This window comes from Dromiciops gliroides, chromosome 1 (assembly GCF_019393635.1).
Source record: "Dromiciops gliroides isolate mDroGli1 chromosome 1, mDroGli1.pri, whole genome shotgun sequence".
Classification (NCBI taxonomy): domain Eukaryota; kingdom Metazoa; phylum Chordata; class Mammalia; order Microbiotheria; family Microbiotheriidae; genus Dromiciops; species Dromiciops gliroides.
This window is the reverse complement of record NC_057861.1, coordinates 323,635,079-323,648,763: the sequence shown is the minus strand read 5'-3', so window position 1 is coordinate 323,648,763 and position 13,685 is coordinate 323,635,079. Positions and strand designations below refer to the sequence as shown.

The window sequence follows — 13,685 nt, the reverse complement described above, 5'->3', positions numbered from 1 at the left end:
TCAATTGGATTTGCTTTACTGTGTCTTGGTTTCTCATAAAGTCACTAGCTTTCATTTGTTCAATCCTAATTCTTAGGCAGTTATTTTCATCAAATAGTTTTTTAATCTCCTTTTCCATTTGGCTTTTCAAACTGTTGACCTTTTTCTCATGACTCTCCTGCATTGCTCTCATTTCCCTTTCCATTCTTTCCTCCTTTTCTCTACCTCTTCTTTCTATTTCTCCTACTTTCTCTTCAAAGTCCCTTTTGAGAGCTTCAATGGCCTGAGACCAGTTCATATTTTTCTTGGAAGCTTTGGATGTTGGAGCTTTGACCCTGTTATTATCTTCTTCTGAGGTTGTATTGTGGTCTACCTTACCCCCAAAGAAGTTTTTGATGGTCTTCTGCTTTCTCTGCCTGCTCATCCTGGCTTACTATTTCTTGGCTTTTAACTCCTTCTTTAAGTATGGCACTGCTTCCAGGACACACTGTTCAAGCTACAGCGTGGCCTGGGGGATGATTGGGCTTCTTTTCAGCCTGCTTGGCCTCGCTTTCACTTGATTTTAAACTCTCCACTGTGGGGTGGGGGTGGGAGTGGGGGTGGGGGGTGGGGCTGCTTCTCAGCTCCACTCCTGTTCTCAGCTTCAGAGGGTCCCAGGTGTTTTGGGTTGGGGGGGGGCAGGCTTTAATCTCACCTGGCCTGTTCTCAGGTCTGGAGATAACCACAGGCCTATTTACTAAGAAACCAACCAGCAAAGCTTTCTGTGGTGTGGTTCTCAGCTTCCTATGAGACTGCTCCCCTGCTCCCCTCCCCCACCTGGGTCTCACACCGCTCAGGATTTCTTCCTGGTTGCCCGCTGGGGTGGGACAGTCGAATCCTTCCCCCCAATCCACTGGTACCCCTGCACTTACCCGCCCCGCCAGGCCAGCCGTTCAGTCCGACCGCGCTCAGTTCCAGAAGATGCCAGTGCTGCAGCCGATTCAGAGGCACTGGGGCAAATTCCTCTGATGGGTATCTGTTGTGTCGGCCTGATTGTGGGGTTAGACTTTATTCGTGGCCCAGCACAGCCCCCTGAAATCTATCTAAAGCTGGAGAAAACTCTCAGCCCGTATTTTTGTGTGTTTTTCTGCCCTGAGGGTTCTTTTATTGCTATTTTTGGGGTTTTTGTAGCAGGAGCCCTGTAAGCTTAATGTCTTTCCTCCGCCATCTTCAATTCCTGACATTTTTAATGTAGTCTAATATGTTGCCCATATAATGAGAAGATTGGACAAACTGGAAATGATGTTGAGAAAGATTGAAGGCAGAAGGAAAAGGGGAAGGCAGAGGATGAGGTAGATAGATAGTGTCATGGAAGCAATTAACATGAGCATGGACAGACTTTAGAAAGTAGTGGAGGATCATGAAGAGCCTAAAAGACTGACTGACAGAAAAACAAGAATATATTCCAAAAAAGTGGTAATCCAGTATTCATTTGGGGACCTCCAGTAAGGGGAAAGGTCGGTAGCAGCTGAGGTGACCTGTTTCATTTTTTAATAAGTCCTCTTCTTTTCGCTCTTTGGCAATTTAGGGCTGCAACAGTCATCTTGGGTTCTTCCCCAACTTCGTCCCCTGATGCCCAACCCTGGTGCCTACCAGCTGGGGAGCAAACTCCCAGGCATTCCCTGGGGCTGAGTAGTCCTGGTTCACCCTGTCACCCTGGCCTCCATAGTGGACAGTTACGAGTGTCGCAATGAGGGCAGGGGTCCCTGTCATCGGCACCTTGCTGGGAACAATTGACACTCAGTAGAAGTCACCAAATGCTTTTCAGTACCACATAATAAGTCTGAGAATGAGGTTGCCGTGGACATGGAATTTGCTAAGAATATGTATGAATTACACAAGATATCACAGAGCACTGGGTGCTGATTCACGAGTACTACAGCTGGAAGGCTCACAGCCCCATTCATCTCACCGTGGACACCAGCCTCCAGAATGGACAAATGAGCAGCAAAGCCTATGTCAGGGCTTACGTGGGTATTCCTGGAATGACCATAGGAGTGATGTTTACTCCACTGACAGTGAAATATGTCTAGTATAATACTGAGCGAATTGGAATTGACCTCATCATGAAGATATGTTTCAGCCCCAACCATGTGACTGGCCTTTCAAGTGATCTGCAACAAGTTGGTGGAGCATCAGCCTGGATACAGGATGCTTTAAGCAGTGTTGCAGTATGCCGAGGATGTGCTATCTGGAAAGGTGTCAGCTGACAACACCCCTTCCTCATGGGCCTAGTTAACCAAGCTTCTAAAATTGTCCCTGAGGACTTCTAGGCCATAGTAACATCATTGACCTCTTGATGGTGACCTACTTTGCCAATCTAACCCAGTCACAAATTGCTCTCAGTGAGAAACTTGTGAGCCTGTGAAGAAATTCAAGGAGCAGCAGATACAGCCAGCAAATCCACCTGATGTGCGTTCTCCATGGGCCCGAGACATAGGGTAGAAGAAAAGAAAAATGGATTCTTTAACTGTCATCTTTCAGTTGCCTGTGTCTGTAGATGAGGTGTTTATAACTCCAAATAATCCACAGATATCCCTTTTCCCCATGGGGAAAAAAAAATAAATCCTCTAATGATAAAGTAGTTCAATGAGCTAGGATGAAAAGGAAACAGAATTCTTTGAGAGAAAGATATCTCAGGGAGATCATATAATATTACCGGTAGCAGAATCAAATGACATTTAGCAGCTCTGTTGCTTATTACACAGTTCTGTGCCACAGTTCCAGGGTAGAGAAGAATGGTGGGTCTCAAGGGATCAGAGGTCATAACTATGAGAGGCCAGAGTGAAGACCGGGAGGACAGTAAACAGATGTATCTCCAGATCACACTATGTTGAAAGAACTAAAAACTTGTAGACCAAGCTATGAAAGCAGCAGTAGAAAAAAAACAAAAACAAACAAAAAACAGAAGCTCAGACCAATCATTCTCACCTTAGTGGTGTGCAAATTTCAGCTATAACACAAGGTCTGAAATCAAGAAGCATGCTGGAAAAAAATGAGCAAACATGACTTTTGGTTTCAGTCTCAGTCTTTCCTCTTATGGCCTATGAACAAATGATTTATTCTACCTGGGCATCAAATTCCTCACCTATAAAATGAGCAAGAACAACTAGATGGTATCTGAGATATTTCCCAGGCCCAAATTTATGATTCTATGTTCCTAAATGGTATCCTGCCTTGTGTCACTCAAAACTCTTCAAGTTATTTTATATGGATAGTTAGACATGTTACCTGTCATCAAATCATTTTCAGGATGAAGTGAATTGGGTCAGCAAAATTCTCAGTTTTTATGAGACCCTAAAAAAAAATACTTATCAAAAGAATGAATTGAATTGAACTTTAATAGATTTCTCTGGAGATGGAAACCTTTTTTCCGCATCATGCTTTAGCAGGCTTCTCACCCTGGAAGATCTCTCTATCCCTAAAGTCCCATTCTCTGATTGGGCTCTTCTTTCCTTTCTTTAACCTCCATTTTAAGAAATAGCTCAGGCAAGTTATCTTAGGTCTTTCATTCTTCTCTGGGCCTTGCTCCTAATTTACAAAACTTATTTCTCTATCATGCCTCTATCTGGATATCTTCCCTTTAGAATTTTAAATCCTTGAGGGCAAGTGCTGCCTTTCTTCTTAGTTCTTTTTGCATCACCAACACTTAGCACAGTTTCTGGCAAATAGTAAGTACTTAATACATGCTCTTTGACTTGTTTTGACTTAGGGATATAAATTCTTCCTCTAAATAGAAACAAAATTAGAGACAATTGACTGGGGTTTTGCTGCAGGATACTGAATTTAGAGGCCACTTCTTTCTGGTCTTCTCCAATATAAAAACAACAAAATAACACAAGTTTAGCAATACTAGTTAGTTGCAATAAGAAACCACCCGATGTTGCTTCTTCCTCCCCATGGCTGTAGCACCCCAGGTGAGAATTGCTCCCTAATTCTGACCTTCTTCCCCAACCTTGGCTTGCCCTGGGAATGATTCATGGTTCTTGTCTACCCCAGGTCCTAAACTCCTCTTTATAGCTCTCCCATAAATGTGCAAATTGCTACTCAGTATTCGATATAGCTTCCTGAAAAGCAAATGAAAAAATTCTCGTATGTCAGTAATGCAAAGATTCTTAAAACAGTTTTCTCACTACGGATTAACGTGGTAGTTAGTACCAGTATCATTACTCCTACTCATCATAAGGAAAGTAATTCTCTTGAGTGCTGAAGTGAGTTACCTGAGATGACACAGTAAACAGGGGCATTTAGTTTCAAGCTTGGATCTTTTAACACCCAGTCCATTTTCTACTTCCCCTCTTTGCTTCTTCCCTTCCTGTGCCTTTCAGGAATGATTCCCCTTAACACTTAAGAACTGATTTATTTTAAGATATTCATAGAACAAAAACTTCTTGAAGAACTTTCAGAAAACAATTCTTCCCCCCATAAGTAAAAGGTTATGAGATGTGCTGAGCAATAGTAAACGTGGGCTCACCTTTGTGGTGGCTCATATGACAAAGGAAGCTAGTTTCCCTTTGGTTTCTAGTTTGACAGACCCACATGTAGCACATGGGCAGGATGGGAAAGCCCTTTGGCTGATCAGATTGATCAGATTTATTTAACCCTCAGAAGCAGAATGAATAAAAAAAAAATAATGGTACAGCAAATAAGACAGGACGAAAATACGAGTAAAGATTCAGGCCATTTAGCATCTCTTGGAAATGTCATCAGAAAATAAATGACATTTGGGGTTATCACTTACTCTCTTCCCTTGATTTTCCTGACCATAAAATTGCAAAGGTAGCAAGTGAGTGTGTGTGTGTTTGCACGAGCACATATGTGGCAGGGAGTACAATTAATGCTGCAATTGTGTAAGACATACATTTCCTGCCTCATAAAAGTCTATTAATTGTTAATGAGATTCTATACCATTACTGGATATTATATACTTTACAAAAGGTATGTAATTTATGCAGCCCTCATGTTAATGGGTCTAGAGGCAAATATATAAGTTTGTGGGTAAGGAAGCATCAAAAATTTTATTATTACTGGTAATCACATACATTTGAATATAATATAGACACAAGATAAATTTGGATCATCAGCATTATACTTTTTCTCATTTGACTGAGTTGCCTTTCATGAATAAAGAAGAAAATAAATAATACTGTATCTCAGAGTTAAATGATGGCTTATTATACATAATGATAGAAGATCATTTTTATAACCACCAATAATTATTCAGAGCAGCTAGCTGGTGCAGTGGATAGAGCACTGACCCAGGAGTCAGGAGGACTTGAGTTCAAATTTGGCCTCAGGCACTTGACAATTACTACCTGTGTGACCCTGGGTAAGTCACTTAACCTCAATTGCCTCAAACATCCAGGGGCCATCTCCAATCATCCTGATATATATCTGGACCTAGATGACCCTGGAGGAGAGAGTGAGGCTGGTGATGTTACACAGCCCTCCCTTACTTAACTCATTTGTTCACTGAAAGTCATGAAATCACCTCCTGATCCACATCATAACAATTACACAGAACTAAGTATAATGCAAAATAATGTCCTGTTACAATAATAAAAACTGATATTAGTAAAAGTACATTAAACTTTGAAAAGTTCTTTAAAAGCATTAGCTCATATATGATTCACAATAATCTTGTGAGGCACCTACTGTAGGTAATATTAGCTGCATTTTATGGAAAAGACTACAAAAGGACACAGAAGAGTTAACTTCAAGTAAAGGAATTGGGAAAGCATTTCAAGGAGGGGAAATAGCATGAGTAAAGGGACAAAGAGAAATGTGATAATTATTATAATCACTATCACCACCACTACCATGATCTTCATCTTCATAATCTCTAAATTCTCTGAAAGGAAAAGTTTTCAAAATATAAAGAACTCACAGAAGAAATCAAAACTATGTTGCAGTAGAGTGAGATAAATATAATTCTTGTTGACCTGTTTGCTATCAGAATTGTCCTAAAGATACATTCATTGAATTTACAGAAGATGAATTTATATCCTGTTATTTTCATTCAGTTACCAATAAGCATTTATTTTATCTAGTCCTGAAACAGATTGAACAATAATATATATGTAATAGCAAGGGCAGGAAAGTGACTTTTCTCAGGACTCTTTCTATCTGAACAATTGAAAAAAGGTAAGACTTAAAAAAATTAAATTACATGATATGAATAATAAAAATAATTAATCTCCTTGTACAATAATTCATAGAATATTAACTATAAAATAAGAACAGCAGAATTGTACCCTGTCCTAGAACTACATTAACTTCATTGAACTAAGAAGAGAATAAACAGTATTAATCATAATAATTGACATTCATATAGAGTTCAAATTGCGTAAAGTGCTTTTCATATATTATGTCATTTTAGCATAATAGCAGTATTATGATGTGAGTATTACAGGTAGATGAGGGAATTGACCACAATATAAAAAAAAAAGGTTAGGTATCTACTTGATAATCTGACAGCCATAATGTGCCAGAGATATGAAATGAACAAGGGCATCCAGATTCCAAGATGAAACTGCATCTTCCATCTATTACACACCACCATCTCTCCATGAAGAACTATTAATAGAGTCATAAAATTAGAGTTCAAAAATCTTAGAATCTATGCAGTTCAGCCCCCTAATTTTACAAACGAGGAAACTGAGATGCAGAGGGGTTAAGTGCCTGATCAAAGATCACAAAGGTACCAAATGACAAGGCTGGAATTTAAACCTAATTGACTCCTTTCCACTGCTACAATTTTACCTTCAAATGGAATATTTGGAAAGTCTTTCCATCAATATAAAATCGTTTTATCTGGACCCAACTCAGGATATTTCTTTAGAACTCAATCATGGGGGGCAGCTAGATGGCGCAGTGGATAAAGCACCAGCCCTGGATTCAGGAGGACTTGAGTTCAAATCCAGCCTCAGACACTTGACACTTACTAGCTGTGTGACCCTGGGCAAGTCACTTTATCCCCACTGCCCCACAAAAAAACAAAAACAAAAACAAAAAACTCAGTCATGAACCTTGGTGAATATGTACATTTCTGTTTAGTATCTGACTTTATATTAATATTTAGTAGAAAACTCAGTGCATAGTTATGCTTATTTATTGTATGCATAAAAAGTGATTTACCTATTAATTATGTCCTTTTTATTACTGTAAATTCTATTCCTGTTGTTCTACCTGTCTCAAATTGTAGTTTCCTTGAGGGTGAGGGTCATGACTTCTAAGCTTGACCTGCACAGTGTCACATTTATTTAGCCAGTCACTAAATTTCTGAGCATGAAAGGTCCCCAGAGATCATGGATTTCAAGAATTCTTTTTTTTTTAAACATTTTTGTTTTAAAGTTTTGAGCTAATCACTTTTTTTTGTTTGTTTGGTTTTGGTTTTGGTTTTTTTTGCGGGGCTATGGGGGGGTTAAGTGACTTGCCCACAGTCACACAGCTAGTTAAGTGTCAAGTGTCTGAGGCTGAATGTGAACTCAGGTACTCCTGAATCCAGGGCTGGTGCTCTATCCACTGTGCCACCTAGCTGCCCCGAGTTCAAGAATTCTTAACCCAGTGTCAAGTCCCTGGAAGATGCCGAATAATTACTTGCTAGCTTGAGTTGATTTGATTGGGGGCTCCATGGATACCCAAAAATCTTCTGATAGATTTTAGTGAGCCAAGAACTTATAAAAATAATATATTTTTATTTTCATTAACTTCTAACTGAAATTTAGCTTTTTTTCTTTTTTTTTTTTAGGGCAATGAGGGTCAAGTGCTTTGCCCCAGGGTCAAACAAATTAAGTGTCAAGTGTCTGAGGCTGAAAGTGAACTCAGGTTCTCCCGAATCCAGGGCTAGTATTTTATCCTCTGTGCCATCTAGCTGCCCCCTATCATTTCTTTCTATTAAAATATTAGCAACAAAAATTATTCTGAAAAGACATCTATAGGTTTCACAGTTTGGGGTAAGGCGAACTATAATGCAAAAAAAAAATCTTTAAAAATTGCTATTCTCATGCTATACCCTATATCTAAGTAGGAATCCCCTCTACCATATTCCTAACAAGCACTTTTCTATTCCCCAATCAAATAGCTTCAGCTACTTATTACTTCCTAAAGAAACTCATTCGACCTTTGGTCAACTATACTTATTTGTAAATCAGAGTGGAAGTTATTCTGAATCAAACACGGATAATCCTCTAAAATATATTTTAACAACAACAACAAGAGATCTAGCACTCACTCCTTTGTTCCCATGATATCTGAAGCAATGCTGCCTACGTTAAGGCACCTGGGTCAAACAGGAAGGGAAGATAATGTGTGTGGGGGGTGGCAATGAGCACCTAAACTTTTTGAAGTTGTTCTGTTCCTCTATTAGGACAAATTGTTCCTAACTCAGGCAGTTATTGTTAGCAATAGAAAGTCATCCAACAGAATACTATCCTGAGATTCAGATCACCCCTCCCCCCCCTGCAAATAGCTCCCGTTTCACAGCTTGCAACTCCAAATAGATTGATTTAACATTCTTCCCTGACTAGACAGTTTTCATGATGAGCTTTCTCTCCCTCCTTGAACTAAACTAGCCTTTGATTTTTTTTTTCTTTCCCTTTGGTAATCACAAGGCTTTGTAAGTTCCCCAGGCACGGGTATCTGCTGACTGTTGTCAGCTGCACTGCCGGCTTCCAGCTGCTGAAGTCCAGAATCAATGGACACAATTAAAGACTAGAGATGAGATCTCCTTCAATTCTTGCTCATCTTATGAATGGCGATCCTATAATTGAGTGCAATTTCACCCTTGATTATATACTGTCTCTAAGCTATTTTGTTTGTGGAAGTTTTGTTTCCTTAGTTACTTTGTAAGCACCTAAAGGGCAGGGAATATCTTTCTTCTTTTTGTATTCAGCATAACATGTAATTCAGTGGGGGGAAAAACAGTAGGAACTCAAGAAGAATAATGTCTTATATTTATATAACCCTTTTCTATTTACAAAATGCTATTCACATTGTGTACATTCCTTCATTTCTTCTTACTCTTCTGTCATAAAAAACAAAAATCCTTTTGATATAGGAAGGAAAAACACTTTTTTTCTTATTCCAAAGATGAAAGGTAAGGCCCAGCAAGGTTTACTGGGTTACTCAAAATAATATAGGAAATGATAGAGCCAAGATTTGAACTACCATCATCTGAAACCAAGTATGATGCTCTTTCAACCATAGTAAAATATGTTTCTGTAAAGGAACACTTGCTGACATTGTATGGTTTGTTCGTATCACTCAGTTGTGATGTTTATTACCATTCTGAAGAAAATTTTTGATTAACTACATGTGAATTCTTTGGCTCTAACATCTGAACCTCTTTAATTTCTTATTTATAATAAGGATCTTGAAAAGATTTCCTGACATTTGTAATCCCTTTATAATGGTATGTATCAGTATCTTCTGTCTTATAGGCTAAAACTTCTATAAAGTATAGGGCCATTCAAGATATGGCAAAGGATGAAGTTTAAGAATCATGGCAGAACATATACTGTTCTGATGAGGAGATCTATAAATCAGTTCATTGACTGAGTTCCCTTGATAGCCAATATGTATTAGAATTGTTAGTATCTTGAGTTAATAGGTATATAGAAAAGTATTGAAAACTAAAGCTGCTTTTATAGTTCAGTTGTTTTTTCAGTTGTATCTGACACTTCATAAACCCATTTGGAGGTATCTTGGCAAATATACTGTAGTTTCCCATGTCCTTCTCCAATTCATTTTATAGATGAGGAAACTGAGGAAAACAGGGTTAAGTGACTTGCCCAGGGTCACACAGCTAGTAAGTGTCTGAGATTAGACTTGAATTCATGAACAGAAGTCTTCCTGACTCTAGGCCTGGCACTCTATTCACTGTACCTCCCAGCTGCTCCAGTGTTGAAACTAATTTGAGTAAAATAAAATCAGGTAAAAATGTCCATATATTCAATTTTTAATCCATAAATTCATTCAGCAAACATTTATTGAACCTGTGCAATAGATGAGAGATGTTGTCCTAAGTGCTATAGAGGAATGCAAGAAGCATAAGTCATCATGTCTTCTCAGGGAAGCTTCCAATTTAGTAAGAGAGATAATACATGTGCAAGAATGACTTTCGAACAGGCATTTATATGCTAAACATTATAAGAATGAGATAAATTGGATAGAGAAGTTCAAGAAGGGGAGAAATCACTGGTTGTCATAATTGAGAATTGTTCCATGAAGAAGAAACTGTAAGTGGAAATGAGTAAGTATGGGGACAGGAGGTTGGGGAGCTGGGCAGAGATGAGCAAAAACATAGATTGTAAAATGAGAAGGCATACTTATGAAATGCCATGTAAGCCAAATGACTTAAACATAGGATACATAAGAGAAAATAATGGGAGATCAAACTAGAAAAGAGACTTTATGCAAGATCATGAGAGGCCTTAAAAGTCAGGTTAAGGAGTTTTGAATTTATTGAATTTGAATTTATTCACTAATTAATGTGTAGTCATTGAAGGTTTATAAGTAGAATAGACACATAATAAAAATAGTCTTTGAAGAAAATCAGAAGGTAGAGACAACCTGATACATGAAAGAGGGGAGAAACTAGGTATATGAAAAATCATAATAATGGCATTCTTAGACCATTTTAAAGATTCAAAAATCTTTTCTATATATGCTATGATTTATGAGAAGGTAATATGGATATTATATAGCCCATTTTATAGATGAAGAAATTGAGGCTCAGAGAGATTTCATGATTTTCCCATGATTACACAATTAGTAAGTGTCAGAGGTCAGCTATGAATACAAGTCTAATAATCTGAAATCCAGCATACTCGTACATTATCCTATGTTGACACTCAAGAATTATTAAGTAGCAGTGTAGGGGTGGGATAGAGAGGAAAGCACTAGAAAAGGCATCAGTCGACCTGAATTTGATTTCTGAATCTTACCAGGCACGAAACTACACCTCCCTCTTTCTCTGAGTCCTTATTCATAAAACGAGAGGGCTTGGTTCAACTGTATCTGATGCCCCTTAGCTCAAATATTCTCTGCTTCCTGGGACCATTTTCACTTTGTTGTGCTGAGTTGGAGGTGGAGTAGGGGTAGGGCAGCCATCCCAACCAGAAGCAGTCTGGGTCAAACCAACCAAATAAAATGAAAGCAGGAGAAAAGATGGAAGTGTGGCACACGCACCAAAAGACCCAGGGCTCAATAGATTCCTATGGGAAACTGTTGACATATTGTCAGTTACTTCAGGGAAAATCACAGGAGACAAATGAAAGCTTTCTTTACTATGGCAGAATCAGTTGGGTTTACAGGCCTTCAAGAAACCCTGAGCAGAAAGCAGGCTTTTCATGTTTCACTGCACAGTTCTACCATAAGATGTTAAGCCAGTCATTTCTTGAAATTAGGATGCTTTCAGGTTGAGGGAGCAGCTAGGAAAAACAAAACTAACTAAACTAAAAACACTTCCTCTTCCTGATCCTCTTTGGACTTCTTGGAAAGGCCCAGAAATGTCAAGAGAAGGATCTTCAAAAAAGTTAAGGTCAAATCTGGTGACAAGTTACTGCATAACAGCTTCTTGTTCTTTTTATTTCTTAGAATCCAGGTCATGGCAGAGTTCAGCTTTCCTGAGAAGTATTCAGAGTTGCCTTCGCACAATAATCTCACTAATAGAATAAAATAAGCTCATAGTTCAGCTTCTTGTTGCGTCTCAAGCCTGTAATGTGATTGCAAGTGGTACAAGAAAGGTAATGGAAATCTTCTGAGAAACTTGCTATAAAGAGAACTGGCCCATGAATAATTGAATTTAGCTGGAAGAATGCCACTCAGACTATATTGTAATAATAGAAATGGCATTAGGAGCTTCTTAATTGCCAATCATGCAGAAACAGACTATTATTCAAGAATCTTTCTGTCCACCTATCTAGGACTTCTTATTCAGGTAGAGTTCTTCACTGTCAAGCCCAACATTTCATGCTTTTTCTGGCCTGTAAACTTTTTCTCGCTTGGTTCCTTTGCTTGAAATTATGTCCCCAGTGCTCTATCTATCCAAATTCCACACTGTTCTCAAGGTTCAATTCAAGTAGAACCTTTTCTATACAGCACTAGCAAATGAAGTTTAATCTAACCCAGTTTGATACAATGGAGAGAGAATTGGTTCTAGAGTCAGCATATCTTGGTTCATATCTCTGATACTTACTGCCTATGTGACATTGGGCAAATTTTTAACCTGATGAGATCTATTTCTTTGTCAAGAAAAATGATTGAGTTGGGCTAGATGGCTTTTGACATCCTTCCAACTCTAGTACTATAATTGCTTTGTGAATTTTAACACTTTAAGAAATGTTGCTTCATCTAATGACTTTCATGTTTATGCCTCTTGTATCTTCAAGTAGATTATGAGCTCCTCAATAGAAAAGACTCCATTCTATATTCTAGGATTTGGAAAGCATCTTCATTATCATCTCATCTAACCCTCCCATAAAAAAAATAAAAAAAGACAAAACTGAGGTGCAGAAGGGCAAGTAACTTGTTCAAGGTCATACATGGATTTTAACTTGGATTTTAACTTGAGTTCTCAAACTTCGAAGTTCACTTTTTTTTGGGGGTCAATTCTACTTTAACATGATCACTTTCAATTTCCCCCATTGTATTTATTCATACAACCATATCTATAGTGGAGGCTTTTTATTTCTTCTGTCAAATGCTATTGCAGCAAATTCCTAATTGGATTCCCTCCTTCTAGGTTCTCTTCTCTAATACATTATCCAACCACATTTTAAATGATAACCACATCTACACTGTGAGGGTGTGAGGTGGCAACTAAAAATATCAGTCACTGTAGGCAAATTTTCCAGAGACTTTGATGACTGTGCATGACAAAGGATTATTGATGTGGTTGAGAATTCATCCAACAATGAGCTGGTGTAGACCAAAACACTGTTGAAGAATTACACTGTGCTAACTGATAGCACCCCTTCGGTGGTATGAGTCCTACTATGCCCTGCCATTGGTCCAGAAGAAGGAAGTCAACTCTTGAGGAAGAAGGCATTTTAACTAAAAGTGGTCAAAGAAGACACAGGCAAAAATATATAAAGAATGTAAGAAGAAAGTCAAGATCAACTTGCTTATAGAAGAACAATTCCAACCTGGTAACCACTTTGCCTGCATAGCCTCAAGGTCAGGCCACTGTGGCCTAGCTGACACACCTTTGTGCTCCAGGGCAAAGAGTTGTATTTCTATCTAAAATAGTTAAAAGCCTGAAAGGGCCAATAAGCTCTAGCTGAACATAGCCCTAACTCCAACTTTCATTAATGGAATTATTCCCTAGATGGAAAAGAAAGGAAAGAGAGGAGAGGAAAGGAGATGGGAGGGGAGAGGAGGTAAGGAGAGGAGGGGAGGGGAGGGGAGGAAAGGAGAGGAGAGGAAAGGGGAGGAGAAGGGAGGACAAATTGATTTTTCTAGTTTTTAGATTTGTCTCATCTCAAAGTATCATATATACTTCATATTGTCTGGCTGAATGTAAAATCCTTGAATATAAGGATTTTTTTGTCCTTGTTTTTGTACTTTGAATTTCCAGCACTGAACACAGTACTCTGCTCATAATAGATATGTTATTTTTTTTCTGGTTTTATTTTGTTTTTGCTTTTTCCTAGCAGATTGAATTG

General features: G+C 38.5%; 2 pseudogenes; both read left to right on the top strand.

Annotated features, from left to right (window-relative positions):
* The first annotated feature begins 1,590 nt into the window (after positions 1-1,590).
* On the top strand, positions 1,591-2,386 carry LOC122748764 (annotated as a pseudogene).
* A 370-nt stretch (positions 2,387-2,756) lies between these two features.
* On the top strand, positions 2,757-13,293 carry LOC122748757 (annotated as a pseudogene).
* Positions 13,294-13,685: the final 392 nt, after the last annotated feature.